The 14,797-nt window shown below is 43.0% G+C and overlaps 1 protein-coding gene and 3 long non-coding RNA genes across 15 annotated transcripts in view; 2 read left to right on the top strand and 2 right to left on the bottom strand.

The window, feature by feature from the left end:
• The window catches only part of RECK (reversion inducing cysteine rich protein with kazal motifs), a 1,668,523-nt gene that overhangs the window by 1,107,839 nt on the left and 545,887 nt on the right, over positions 1–14,797 (bottom strand). The window lies entirely within an intron of this gene.
• On the bottom strand, positions 2,048–2,843 carry LOC142244348 (uncharacterized). Its single transcript, XR_012724520.1, has 3 exons — positions 2,777–2,843; positions 2,612–2,680; positions 2,048–2,227 (listed from the first exon to the last, which is right to left on the bottom strand). It is a non-coding gene; the product is annotated as an uncharacterized LOC142244348 (long non-coding RNA).
• LOC142244347 (uncharacterized) lies at positions 3,390–4,476 on the top strand. The gene is made up of 3 exons (XR_012724519.1): positions 3,390–3,456; positions 3,553–3,621; positions 4,006–4,476. It is a non-coding gene; the product is annotated as an uncharacterized LOC142244347 (long non-coding RNA).
• Positions 4,514–8,816, top strand: LOC142244346 (uncharacterized). Its single transcript, XR_012724518.1, has 3 exons — positions 4,514–4,964; positions 7,303–7,325; positions 8,748–8,816. It is a non-coding gene; the product is annotated as an uncharacterized LOC142244346 (long non-coding RNA).

Here is a 14,797-nt window from a genome sequence, read left to right as displayed (position 1 = left end):
CGCTGGATCATGGCCACATAGCCTAAAAGTGAGAAATTTGTTGCTACAGCAACATTTTTGTGAAGTACCTGTGGATTCAAAATGCTTACTATACTCCTGAATAAAATCCAGTTTCCAAAATGGGGTCACTTGTGGGGGGTTTCTGCTGTATAGGTACCCAAGGGGCCCTGCTAATGTGACATGGTGCCCGCAATTTATTTCAACTTTTCCAGAATTCAAATGGTGCTCCTTCCATTCCAAGCCCTCCCATTTATCCAAACAGAGGTTTTTGGCCACATGTGGGATATCCCTGTGCTCATAAGACATTGGATAACAACCTGTGGGGTCCACGGTTTGTTGTTGCCTCTTGAAAAAGTAAGAAATATGATGCTAAAGCAACATTTTTGTCAAAAAAATGAAAATTTTCAATATGGCAACATAAGCTTATCAAATTCTGTGAAGTACTCTTGGATTCAAACGGCTCAATATACACCTAGATAAAAGCCTTGAGGTGTCTTGTTTCCAGAATGGGGTCACTTGTGGGAAACCTCCACTGTTTAGGCACCTTAGGGGCTTTCCAAATGCAACATAGCGTCCGCTAATGATTCCAGCCAATTGTGCAGTCAAATGGCGCTCCTTTCCTTCCGAGCCTTGCTGTGCACCCAAACAGTTGATTATCATCACACATAAGGTAACAGCATACTCAGGAGAAATTGCACAATAAATTTTATGCTGAATTTTTTTCTTTTACACTTGAAAAAAAAAAAGCTACCTGGTTGAAGTAACAATTTTTGTGGTAAAAATGTATTTTTTCATTTTCACAGCTCAACATTATAAACTTCTGTGAAGCACCTGAGGGTTCAGGGTACTCACCAAACATCTAGATAAATTCCTTCAGGGGTCTATTTTCCAAAATGGGGCCACTTGTGTGGGACCTCCACTGTTTAGGCACCTCAGGGGCTCTCCTAATGCAACATAGCGTCCGCTATTGATTCCAGCCAATTTTGCAGTCAAATGGCACTCCTTCCCTTCCGAGCCCTGTCATGCGCTTAAACAGTTGATTTCCACCACATATAAGGTATCGCCAAACTCAGGAGAAAGTGCACAATAAATTTCATGGTGATTTTTTTCCTGTTACCCTTGTGAAAAAAAAAGCTACCTGGTTGAAATAACAATTTTGTGGTAAAACTTTATTTTTTTATTTTCATGGCTCAACGTTATAAAATTCTGTGAAGCACCTGGGGGTTCAGGGTACTCACCAAACATCTAGATAAATTCCATGAGGGGCCTAGTTTCCAAAATGGGGTCACTTGTGAGGGGTTTCTGCTGTTTAGGTACCTTAGAGGACGTCCAAATGTGACATGGTGCCCGCAATCTTTTTCAGCCAAATTTCCTTTCCAAAATTCAAATATTGCTCCTTTCGTTCCAAGCCCTCCCATTTGTCCAAACAAAGGTTTCAGACCACATGTGGGGTATCGGCGCGCTCATAAGAAAATGGGGAACAAGTTTTGGGGTCCATTTTGTTGTGTTATTTCTTCTAAAAGTGAATAAATTTGGCTTAGAGCAACATTTTTTAGGTAAAATTTAATTTTTGCTTTTTTTCATTCCACATTGCTTTTGTTCATGTGAAGCACCTGAAGGGTTAATAAACTTCTTGAATGTGGTTTTGAGTACATTGGGGGGTGCAGTTTTTAGAATGGTGTCACTTTTGGGTATTTTCTGTCATCTAGGCCTATTGAAGTCACTTCAAATGTGATGTGGTCCATAAAAAAATGGTTTTGTAAATTTTGATGTAAAAATGAGAAAATCGCTGATAAACTTTGAACCCCTCTAACTTCCTAACAAAAAAAAAAATTGTTTCCAAAATTGTGCTGATGTAAAGTAGACATGTGGGAAATGTTATTTATTAACTATTTTGTGTCACAGAAATCTCAGGTTTAACGGTATAAAAATTCAAAAGTTGAAAATTGCTAAATTTTCCAAATTTTTGCCAAAATTCAATTTTTTTCATAAATAAACGCAAAAAAATCGTCCTAAATTTGGTACTGATGATATAACAATGGTCTGCACTCAATTTCAAGAAGATGGCGGTGCACGTGAAAAGAGGGCGATGCCCTAAAGTCATATAATAATAGATTCACTGCACTCAATATGTAAATTTGCAAGAAGGTGAAAAATCATTTATTTTAAACAGGTGATCAAGCAACATCCAACGACGTTTCGACCCACCAGGGTCTTAGTCAAGTTGCTAGGTAAAGAGATACAAAACATATGATCAAAATACAGCAAAAATTATATACAATAACTAATATATACATTTTAAAGAGATATATACAGGATATATACAAACTATGTACAGATCAAGACAATTGGTCATAAGGTACTGTCATGTTTAATTTGTTGTATAGGCTATAGTAGCTAAGTGGCATTTTAAATATAGTGTATGCAAATAAGGTTTTTTTGCAAGAAAACAATGTAAACATAAAAATAGCAACCTCAGTATTAATAAAACAGACAAAATTCCTGTTGGTAAAAAAGGGGGGGGTTATTACATGCTGGTATAGAACAATTGAGGAAAAAAAATAAAAAGAAACGTATACAATTGTATAGTACACCGGCTAAGATATGGTACCTGTATAATAGGTGACTGAAGGGTGAGGGATGATGTGCACTGAAGCATAGAAGTATATGGAAAAGGTGCCTGGTGGGAATAGAACATAGTAACTAACGGACATAGTACACAGAATGCAATACATGTAACCATGGAAATAATAGAAATAATAGAAAAGGAAGTTACCTTGGGGATATATATGTTTGTTATGCAAGCGCAGCAGCGCTGTTGCTATTAGAATCTTGTGCCCCAAGGCATAATGGAGGAGGGGGAGTATATATCTAAGATAGATAAGGATGTCAGCCAATCAGAGATCAGGAATGTGGGGGCTTGGTATAGAACATGTGATGTCACGTCATAGATGAGGACGTGGCAGTGAGAGCCTGGAGTGAATGGCTCATGCGCAGTAAAGCAGCGTTAGACATTCTGTCAGTGTGTAGGAGATACATATGCAGTATCTGCGCAAGTATCTTTACACTGTTACACCAGCCGAGCGGTTTCTCTCACTGCGCGTGCGTGATACACGCTACGCAATTTACGTATATTTACGCAACTTTTCGGCCCGGTCTACGTACATTTACTACGCTTGCGCAGATACTGCATATGTATCTCCTACACACTGACAGAATGTCTAACGCTGCTTTACTGCGCATGAGCCATTCACTCCAGGCTCTCACTGCCACGTCCTCATCTATGACGTGACATCACATGTTCTATACCAAGCCCCCACATTCCTGATCTCTGATTGGCTGACATCCTTATCTATCTTAGATATATACTCCCCCTCCTCCATTATGCCTTGGGGCACAAGATTCTAATAGCAACAGCGCTGCTGCGCTTGCATAACAAACATATATATCCCCAAGGTAACTTCCTTTTCTATTATTTCTATTATTTCCATGGTTACATGTATTGCATTCTGTGTACTATGTCCGTTAGTTACTATGTTCTATTCCCACCAGGCACCTTTTCCATATACTTCTATGCTTCAGTGCACATCATCCCTCACCCTTCAGTCACCTATTATACAGGTACCGTATCTTAGCCGGTGTACTATACAATTGTATACGTTTCTTTTTATTTTTTTTCCTCAATTGTTCTATACCAGCATGTAATAACCCCCCCCTTTTTTACCAACAGGAATTTTGTCTGTTTTATTAATACTGAGGTTGCTATTTTTATGTTTACATTGTTTTCTTGCAAAAAAACCTTATTTGCATACACTATATTTAAAATGCCACTTAGCTACTATAGCCTATACAACAAATTAAACATGACAGTACCTTATGACCAATTGTCTTGATCTGTACATAGTTTGTATATATCCTGTATATATCTCTTTAAAATGTATATATTAGTTATTGTATATAATTTTTGCTGTATTTTGATCATATGTTTTGTATCTCTTTACCTAGCAACTTGACTAAGACCCTGGTGGGTCGAAACGTCGTTGGATGTTGCTTGATCACCTGTTTAAAATAAATGATTTTTCACCTTCTTGCAAATTTACATATTGAGTGCAGTGAATCTATTATTATATGACTTTAGGGCATCGCCCTCTTTTCACGTGCACCGCCATCTTCTTGAAATTGAGTGCAGACCATTGTTATATCATCATAGTCTTTGTTTGGTCTACCTGCACCACTCCTAAATGATGACTTCAACCTTTGCTTATAATGCTACAGAAGCCACACAGATCATTTCACGTGTAACTTCGTCTGGTGAGTTTCTTTCCACACCCACCAGTGAAATACGGAGTCGTGACTACGAGAAGGAAAGAAAACGCCTACTGTCCTATGATCTCCACTGTGCAACGTTGGCTGAGTATTATAGGCAGAACAAAATTCCTCGGGGCCTTAGAAGCCATTTAAGACCTACCATTTTTTCAGACAAAAAGGAGTTCTGTGACCGATTCCAGCAGATCCTTAACAAGTGCTCCCTTGATCTTATTCTGTTGAACATTGAATACCTCCAAGGGGCTATTATAGAGTCACAAGAAAAAATCACTGCCATCGAGACACAATTAACATCAACATTGTCTCCATCTGATTGGGACAGCCTTAAATCCAGAACGGAATCTATCCTTGAGGAACACCGCCAGGTACTCCAGGACCGCAAAAAACAAAAATTTCAGAGGGATACTGAAGATTATTTAACCAACAGAGTATACAGATGGAGCGAGCCCTCCGGATCCACCACATGGCGCAGACCCCCTGGACCAAGATCCTACGGAACCTCCGGCTCCGACAGCGACAATTCTTCTGGACCCCGTCTACCACCTCGTTTTTTATCTCAAAAGAGAGGACGAGGCTACCCACAAGGCGGTCCGCCTACCGGTCCCGGTCCACGTATGAACACGCGCTCCCAGACCCAGGTAAGAAATCAAACCTGGTAGTCAATATCTCCTCATATAACTTATCACCAACTGAACTCAATGTCCTACAAAAAGGCTTATCATTTTGCCCAACTCCTCGTTGGGATACACTCCAACTGGAAAAAGATTTGCAACGTTTTTACCGTAATCTACGACTCAAAACGCATTTTGGTATTTCTGTTATGTCTATTTCTCAACTACCTGCCGTATGCAGTACGCCACCTGATTTATCCATATCACACTACGGCCTGAGAAAACCTAGTACGTATAAACCACCTTCTACTTACCATGCTACCGAAACTTACATTGATTTGTTAGACAGAGACATCAGGGACATTATCCGGGCACAACATTCAGGACATTTGCCTATTAGACATAATCTCTCTAACAATGAGAAGCTGGCTATTGATTCACTAAAAAACAATAAAAATATAATTATCAAGCCCGCCGATAAGGGTGGAGCTACAGTTATTTTAGATCGACATGCCTATTTAGCTGAGATTCGCAGACAGCTAAGTGATAGTGACACATACCGATCTATTCCCAATGATCCTACATCCTCTATACGGAACAAAATACAACTTTGCTTAAGTCACTATTTACAATTGAATACCATAGACCAAAAAACCGTGGACTTCTTGACCAATACACATCCTATCACTCCTGTCATCTATGCTTTACCAAAAATACACAAATCTCTATCTTCTCCCCCTGGTCGCCCTATTGTAGCGTCTACTAACTCGATCCTATCCCCCCTGTCCATTTTTCTAGAAAAAATTTTGACACCACTAACAAGAAAATTACGTTCTTTTATACTTGACACAAGTCATTTCCTCATAATTATTCATAATTTGAAATCAATTCCTCCCCACAGTCTACTAGTGACTCTTGATGTGCAAAGCCTCTACACATCAATAGAACATTCCAAAGGTATAGAGGCGGTAAAGACTCTGCTTGTGGATTCTGATTTATCTAGTAACTCAGTTTCACTGTGCTTGGATATCCTGCGACTAGTTCTCCATGAAAACTTCTTTTTGTTTGGTGATCAATATTACCTCCAAATACGGGGCACAGCCATGGGCTCTAATATGGCGCCAGCGTATGCCAACTGTTACATGGATCGTTTCGAACATGACCACGTCTACTCTAACATTCTTTTCGACCAATTCGCCACTAATTGGCTAAGATATATAGACGATATTTTTTTCATCTGGCACGGCTCTCCTGAATGCCTTGATCTGTTCGTTACTCAACTTAACTCAGTTAGGGCTGAACTTCAATTCACGGTTCAATCCAGTACCCAGCAAATTTCATTTCTGGATACTCAAATAATAAAGGATGACACAGGACTTCTCATTACAGACTTATATACCAAACCTACTGATACCAACTCATTACTTTTATATTCCAGTTGCCACCCACGAGCCACTAAGGATAGTTTACCTCGCTCTCAATTTCAAAGAGTGGCTAGGATAGTCTCAGATACCGCCACACTTTCTACTAGACTCGATATGTCAAAAAAATTCCAAGATCGGGATTACCCTCCCTCCTTGTTAAGACAAGAGAGACAGAGAACCACACCTATACGTAACTACAATAATACCAATACTGAACGCATACCATTCGTGCATACATATCATCCCATCATGCCTAAAATCTACGCCTGTATTCGTAGACACTGGTCACTACTTTCTACTGCTTACCCCCAGATTGACGCATTTAAAGCACCAGCTCTTATTTGCACTAAGAGATCACGTAATATTAGGGATAATCTCGTTCGAGCCGATATTGGCAGTTTAACCAGACAGCCTATTCAACAATTCTTGAATACACAAAAAACAGGGACTTTTCCCTGCCTTGGCTGTGCAGCCTGTTCTAACGTCATTAAATCCCCGGTGGTCTTACATCCTCAGTCTGGCAAGAGTTTCCCTATAAAAGGTTTTTTCACTTGCGATTCCAATTTCGTAGTTTACTTGATCAAATGCCCCTGTGGTCTTCTTTATGTTGGTGAGACTTCCCAACATGTGAGAGACAGGATAGCCTCACACAAATCCACCATCAGGTGTAAGAAAACCTGGCTTCCCATCCCACACCATTTTTGTTCAGCCCCTCATACGGTTTCTCAGTTACGATTCCAAGTGATCGAACAGGTTCCCAGACCGCGTAGAGGTGGTAATCATATTAGGATTCTCAAAGACCGCGAGTCCTTTTGGATCTTCACTTTACAAACACTACACCCTAAAGGCATGAACCGTGAACTTGATTTAACATTTTGAACTCATGGTAGCATTTTCTTGTTGTCTCTGATTATATTATGACCTTGTTTTCTCTTCCCCAGAACCGCTGACTTGGTATCCTCTGGTAAGTACACCGGCTATCCTCACCCCCTCCTTTTCTACTCTTTACCCCTTCCTTCTTTCCCCCCCCCACCCCCCTCTCCCCACCACCGTTTTTAGTACTCATGTTTTCTCTTCTCCTTCTCCCCCTGTTTTACTATAAATGATATTTTCTGGTTATTGTTTACATATTCTCTTTCTTTTTGCCAACATAACCATTATTCATAGACACTTTTCCTTCTTTTCCCATTATTCCTAACTCTCCTTGGACATACCTTTTCGTTTCTTAACCTTTATTATTTATTTTATTTTTTCTTATTTATAATTCCTATTGTATTCTATTTTCTTTCTCCACTTATTTTCTATTTTTTCATTATTTTTTGTTATTATTATTTTTATTATTTATTTTTATTTTTAATTTTTATTTTTTATTTTTTATTTTTTCAATCTCATTTTTTAGTCTTCTTTTTTCATCTCTTTCCTTTTTTTCCCCTTTTCCCTATTTTTTCCATTTTTCATTTTTTATTCTTTATTTTTTATTTTTTATTTTTATTTTATTTTTATTTAAAAAAAAATTTATTTTTGTTCTCATTTTATTTCTATTCACTTTCTTTCAGTTTTTTTATTCTTTATTTCCTATCTCCCAATTCTCTTACTGGTCGTTGCCTTTATTACCTTTTCTTTCACTCATAATTATCCCTTTTTTATATTCATCCTATTTATATTATATACATTATCCTACTATACTCATAGCCCCTTCACCTATATGTAGTTCCCTGCACTTCATGATGCTCAGCTCATATACATCAGCTCCACGCTCCTATTTACGCTTATACATTACTCCTTTTGTTCCCAGTTCTCTTTTCCCTTCACTACGCATGCTCTAGACACTTACGTCTATTACGTAAGACTACCCACGCTTCTTGGCTTCACCCAGCCTCTCTACATGTCAGCGCTTTACACTGTTACACCAGCCGAGCGGTTTCTCTCACTGCGCGTGCGTGATACACGCTACGCAATTTACGTATATTTACGCAACTTTTCGGCCCGGTCTACGTACATTTACTACGCTTGCGCAGATACTGCATATGTATCTCCTACACACTGACAGAATGTCTAACGCTGCTTTACTGCGCATGAGCCATTCACTCCAGGCTCTCACTGCCACGTCCTCATCTATGACGTGACATCACATGTTCTATACCAAGCCCCCACATTCCTGATCTCTGATTGGCTGACATCCTTATCTATCTTAGATATATACTCCCCCTCCTCCATTATGCCTTGGGGCACAAGATTCTAATAGCAACAGCGCTGCTGCGCTTGCATAACAAACATATATATCCCCAAGGTAACTTCCTTTTCTATTATTTCTATTATTTCCATGGTTACATGTATTGCATTCTGTGTACTATGTCCGTTAGTTACTATGTTCTATTCCCACCAGGCACCTTTTCCATATACTTCTATGCTTCAGTGCACATCATCCCTCACCCTTCAGTCACCTATTATACAGGTACCGTATCTTAGCCGGTGTACTATACAATTGTATACGTTTCTTTTTATTTTTTTTCCTCAATTGTTCTATACCAGCATGTAATAACCCCCCCCTTTTTTACCAACAGGAATTTTGTCTGTTTTATTAATACTGAGGTTGCTATTTTTAGGTTTACATTGTTTTCTTGCAAAAAAACCTTATTTGCATACACTATATTTAAAATGCCACTTAGCTACTATAGCCTATACAACAAATTAAACATGACAGTACCTTATGACCAATTGTCTTGATCTGTACATAGTTTGTATATATCCTGTATATATCTCTTTAAAATGTATATATTAGTTATTGTATATAATTTTTGCTGTATTTTGATCATATGTTTTGTATCTCTTTACCTAGCAACTTGACTAAGACCCTGGTGGGTCGAAACGTCGCTAAATTTGGTACTAACATGAAGTCCAATATGTGACGAAAAAACAATCTCAGAATCACCAAGATCCGTTGAAGCGTTCCAGAGCTATAACCTCATGAAGTGACACTGGTCAGAATTGCAAAATTTGGTCTGGTCATTAAGGTGAAAATTAGCTCCGTCACTAAGGGGTTAAAACTGTTCCTTCTGTTTGTCATTTTAAAACCAATAAACAATTATAATAATACTAAATTAAACCTAATCCATCCAGTCCATTCATTACCTTATTATTCAATCTGCTAACCTACATACACATTCTAGACTACCTGATACGTTAAGGCCCCGTCACACTAAGCAACATCGCTAGCAACATCGCTGGTAACGAACAACTTTTGTGACGTTGCTAGCGATGTTGCTGTGTGTGACATCCAGCAACAACCTGGCCCCTGCTGTGAGGTCGTTGGTTGTTGCTGAATGTCCTGGGCCATTTTTTAGTTGTTGCTGTCCTGCTGTGAAGCACAGATCGCTGTGTGTGACAGCGAGACAGCAACAACTAATGTGCAGTGAGCAGGGAGCCAGCTTCTGCGGAGGCTGGTAACCAATGTAAACATCGGGTAACCAAGAAGCCCTGTCCTTGGTTACCCGATATTTACCTTTGATACCAGACTCCTCCGCTCTCACTGCCTGTGCTGCCGGCTCCTGCTCTGTGCACATGTAGCTGCAGCACACATCAGGCAATTAACCCGATGTGTGCTGTAACTAGGAGAGCAAGGAGCCAGCGCTCAGTGTGCGCTGCTCCCTGCTCTGTGCACATTTAGCTGCAGCACACATCGGGTTAATTAACCTGATGTGTGCTGTAACTAGGAGACTGGGGGCTGGTCACTGGTTGCTGGTGAGCTCACCAGCAACTCGTGTAGCCACGCTCCAGCGATCCCTGCCAGGTCAGGTTGCTGGTGGGATCGCTGGAGCGTCGCAGTGTGACAGCTCACCAGCAACCTCCTAGCAACTTACCAGCGATCCCTATCATTGTTGGGATCGCTGGTAAGTTGCTTAGTGTGACTGGACCTTTAGAATCGGGCCACCTTCTAGTACATTAAAGGGAACCAAACATCAGGATTTTCGTGTATAAGGTGCAGCCAGTGCAGTGCTGGCACTATCAGGCACAGTGTGTACATACCATCAGGGGGCAGCTCGGGTGTTTAGTCATTGAAATCCAACTTTATAAAGTTTGAAGTTTCGTGCACTTTTTGATTGACATGTGCACCTCTCTCCTAATGTCCGGGCGGGTTATGCACGTGTTCCCCGCCCTCCTGCGCAGCCTGTTCCTCCCTCCCTCTGGCTGTATGTAAATTTCTAATCTTCAGAAACATGGCGCCGGAGTGGGCCTCTGCGCATAGCGCTTACCTCCGGCGCCATGTTTCTGAAGCCCGCATTACACAGCTTGGTGTCTGAGAGGGCGGCGCATGCGCCCTCGCTCCTTCAGATCCTGTGGTGACCGCGGGAGCGCGCGCGATCACAACAGGACTGCAGAACAGCTGATCGGAGGACGCGATCAGCTGTAGCTACGATGACGTGCCGCCTCAGGACACCGGGGGTCAGGTGAGGTGAGTTCACAATGGACTCACATGACCCCGTGACGGCAGTGCTGCGAGACCCGGTCACAGTAGTGATATCGGGCGGCACTGTCTTCACGGGGTCAGGTGAATGAAATTACTAGCACCTGTGATGTCATTGCCCCAGCAGGCACGCACACATTATACACACACACTGTTATGTGTGCGCCCCTGCGTTGACCTGGGCTCACCTTCTGAGTTCCATGTCACTGCAGGAAAGCACTCACAGCTGTGTGTGTGTGTGTGTGTGTATATAGTGTGTGTGTATAATGTGTGCGCGTGTATAATGTGTGTGTGCGTGTATGTGTATAATGTGTGTGTGTGCGTGTATAATGTGTGTGTGTATGTGTATAATGTGTGCGTGCGCGTGTATGTGTATAATGTGTGCGTGCATGTATAATGTGTGCGTGCGTGTATAATGTGTATGTGTGTGTATAATGAATGTGTGCGTGCGTGTATAATGTGTGTGTGTGTATAATGTGCATAATGTGTGTGCGCGTGTGAATAATGTGTGTGTGTGCGCGTGTTTAGTGTGTGTGTGCGCGCGCGTGTATAGTGTCTGTAGTGTGTGCGTATAATGTGTATGTGTGTGTGTGCGTATAATGTGTGTGTGTATAGTGTGTGCGCGCGTGTGTGTGTATAGTGTGCGCGCGCGTGTATAGTGTGTGCGCGCGTATAATGTGTGTGTGTGTATAGTGTGTGTGTATATTGTGTGCGTGCGTATAATGTGTGTGTATAGTGTGTGTGTGTGCGCGCCTCTCTGCTGGGGCAATGACGTCACAGGTGGAAGTGAGAGGCTGCACTCACAATCAATAGGGGACTTTTAGTTCTGCATTGAACGTGCCAGGGAGTATGGGATCAACCCCAGATTTGGATTTCGGCGGACCTGGATTATGGATGTCACAGGGAATTAAATTTGAAAAGATGGCGTCTATTGTGTTCTAATTTCTATTTTTATGTCTTTTCAGGGTCAACTTTGGAGAACGGCGGGGGACATCTAAAATGGATTACGGCGGACTTTTAGCATTTTAATAATTTTGTTAATTAATTTGTTCTAATAAAAAGTATTACTTTCAAATAAAGGAATTCGTAATGGCGGTGTCTACTAGATACCCACCCATTACTAATACCAGGACTTGATGTCAGCTGGCAATTCACAGCTGTTATCAACCCCATATATTACCCCGTTTGCCACCGCACCAGGGCAACGGGATAAGTTGGGGCGAAGCGCCAGTATTGGCACGTCTAATGGATGCGCCACTTCTGGGGCGGCTGCAGCCTGCTATTTTTAGGCTAGGGAGTGTCCAATAACAGTGGACCTCCCTAGTCTGAGAATATCAGACCCCAGCTGTCCGCTTTACCTTGGCTGGTGATCCAATTTGGGGGGGGGAACCCCACGTTTTTTGTTTTAAATTATTTAATGTAAAATAACAGCGTGGGGTGCCCTCTGTTTTGGATAACCAGCCAAGGTAAAGCTGCCAGCTGTGGTCTGCAGGCTGCAGCTGTCTGCTTTACCCTAGCTGGCTACAAAAGATAGGGGGACCCTACATCGTTTTTTTTTTAAATATTTATTTATTTTTTGGCTAATTACAAGGCTAGGCACCCTTTAGTGCCACATGAAAGTCACTAAAGGGTGCCAGCTTAGAATATGCAGGGGGTGGGACATTATATAGGTCTTTCTCATCTATCTATTTATCTATCTATCTTTATCTATTCATCCATCTTTCCCTCTATCCATTATCTGTCTATCGATTAATTATCTATTATCTATATTATGTATTGCAGTTCAGCATAAAAAAAAAACGCAGAGACCAACCTGTGGAAAAACCGCGGGAAAACTGCGGGGAAAAACGCATGCGTTTTCCCTGCGGTTTTGGTGCGTTTTTGTACCGCAGGTGTGGTAATCTTCAACTCCCAGAAGTTTCTCAAGAAATTTTCTTGAGAAAAATCACTTTTCTAGGGCGCACATAGCCTAAAGATCTTACTTTACTTTTTTTTTTTTTTTGGAATGGTTGCACAAGCCACCTTCCAACATACATATCGATGAACAATTCATTATACAACCGCAAGTAGCAGCAGCATAGGTGGCGAGGACGCGGCAGGCAGCGGGGATAGGTAAGCTCTATGAATACTCCACCTCCTCCTCCGTCTCCTCCTCCATCATCATTATCCTCCTCCTCCTCCTCCTTCTCCTCCATCATCATCATCCTCCTCATTATCCTCCTTCTCCATCATCATCTTCCTCCTGCTCATAATCCTCCTCCTCCTCATTATCCTCCTCCATCATCATTATCCTCCTTCTCCATCATCATTATCCTCCTTCTCCATCATCATTATCCTCCTTCTCCATCATCATTATCCTCCTTCTCCATCATCATTATCCTCCTCCTCCTCCTCATAATCCTCCTCCTCCTCATAATCCTCCTTCTCCATCATCATCATCCTCCTCCTTCTCCATCATCATTATCCTCCTCCTCCTCCTCCTCCTCCATCATCATTATCATCCTTCTCCATCATCATTATCCTCCTCCTCCTCCATCATCATTATCCTCCTCCTCCATCATCATTATCCTCCTCCATCATCATTATGAGGAGGAGGAGGATTATGAGGAGGAGGAGGATTATGAGGAGGAGGAGGAGGATTATGAGGAGGAGGATTCATAGAGCTTACCTATCCCCGCTGCCTGCCGCGTCCTCGCCACCTATGCTGCTGCTACTTGCGGTTGTATAATGAATTTTTCATCGATATGTATGTTGGAAGGTGGCTTGTGCAACCATTGCAAAAAAAAAAAAAAAAGTAAAGTAAGATCTTGTTAGGGCCAGGTGGAGGGGCAGACCCAGGAGGTGGATCCACTGGGCTGGACACCTCACCGAAGGCAAGGTGCCCGGTAGCCGGAGCACTACGGGTAGCAGGACAGTCCGTTCAGAGGAGTGGAGTGTAGAAGTCCCTGGGACCACGGAGTCTCTGAAGGTAGTCCGGGTCCAGAGCTCAGGTTCGGAGGCCGAGATGACGTCAGGCAGAGTCCGGAACCAACGGAGCGAGAAGATGGGTCACCACAGGGATCGGAGATGGTATGAACTGACGGGATGGCAAACAGTCACCGTTCGGGGTTCGGGTATCGTCAGGACCGGTTGGCGAGGCAGGAGCGGCTCTACGAGAGAGATAGGTAAGTATACCACAAGACACAAGGAGACCTGACTCCTAGCTTAGCAAAACACGAAGAACAGGCCCTGCCCACTTGGAAAGGATCTCCCTATATACCCTGTACCTGATTCTTCAATATCCTGTTGGAGGACACTGGCCCTTTAAGAGAGGGTCAATGACCGCGCGCGCGCCCTAATGCGCATGTGCGAGGCCCGGGTGCCAGAAGCCAGAGCAGGGAGCGGTGAACAGGAGGCAGGAGTGCCGGGCTGGAGCAAAGATGCCGACGGGTGCCGGGAGCGGGGACCGGGCTGCCTGGGGACCACAGGTGATGGGGCATGGAGGCTGTGGAGCGGGGGACGCCTGGCAGAGGAGCCGGGGAGCGTGGCAGGGGAGCCGGGGAGCGTGGCAGGGGAGCCGGGGAGCGTGGCAGGGGAGCCGGAGAGCGTGACAGGGGAGCCGGGGAGCGTGACAGTACCCCCTCCCCCACGCCCCCCTCCGCGCAACCGGGACAGGAAGGCACGTATCAGGGGAGTACCCACATTCTCCCGGGGTTCCCAGGACCTATCCTCAGGACCATACCCTGCCCAGTCCACCAGGAACAACTGTCGGCCCCGTACGGTTTTCATGGCCACGATATCCCTTACCGCATAGATGTCGTCATCAGCAATAGGAGGAGGAGCAGAACTGGCAGCAGCGGAGAAGGGACCAAGGACAACCGGCTTGAGCAGGGAGACGTGGAAGGAGTTGGGTATCCTCATCGTGGCTGGGAGCTGCAGCTTGTAGGAGACCTCATTTATTTTGCTGAGGACTTTAAACGGCCCGATGTAGC

Source organism: Anomaloglossus baeobatrachus, chromosome 6, assembly GCF_048569485.1.
Source record: "Anomaloglossus baeobatrachus isolate aAnoBae1 chromosome 6, aAnoBae1.hap1, whole genome shotgun sequence".
NCBI lineage: Eukaryota > Metazoa > Chordata > Amphibia > Anura > Aromobatidae > Anomaloglossus > Anomaloglossus baeobatrachus.
This window is presented reverse-complemented; position numbering and strand designations above follow the sequence as displayed.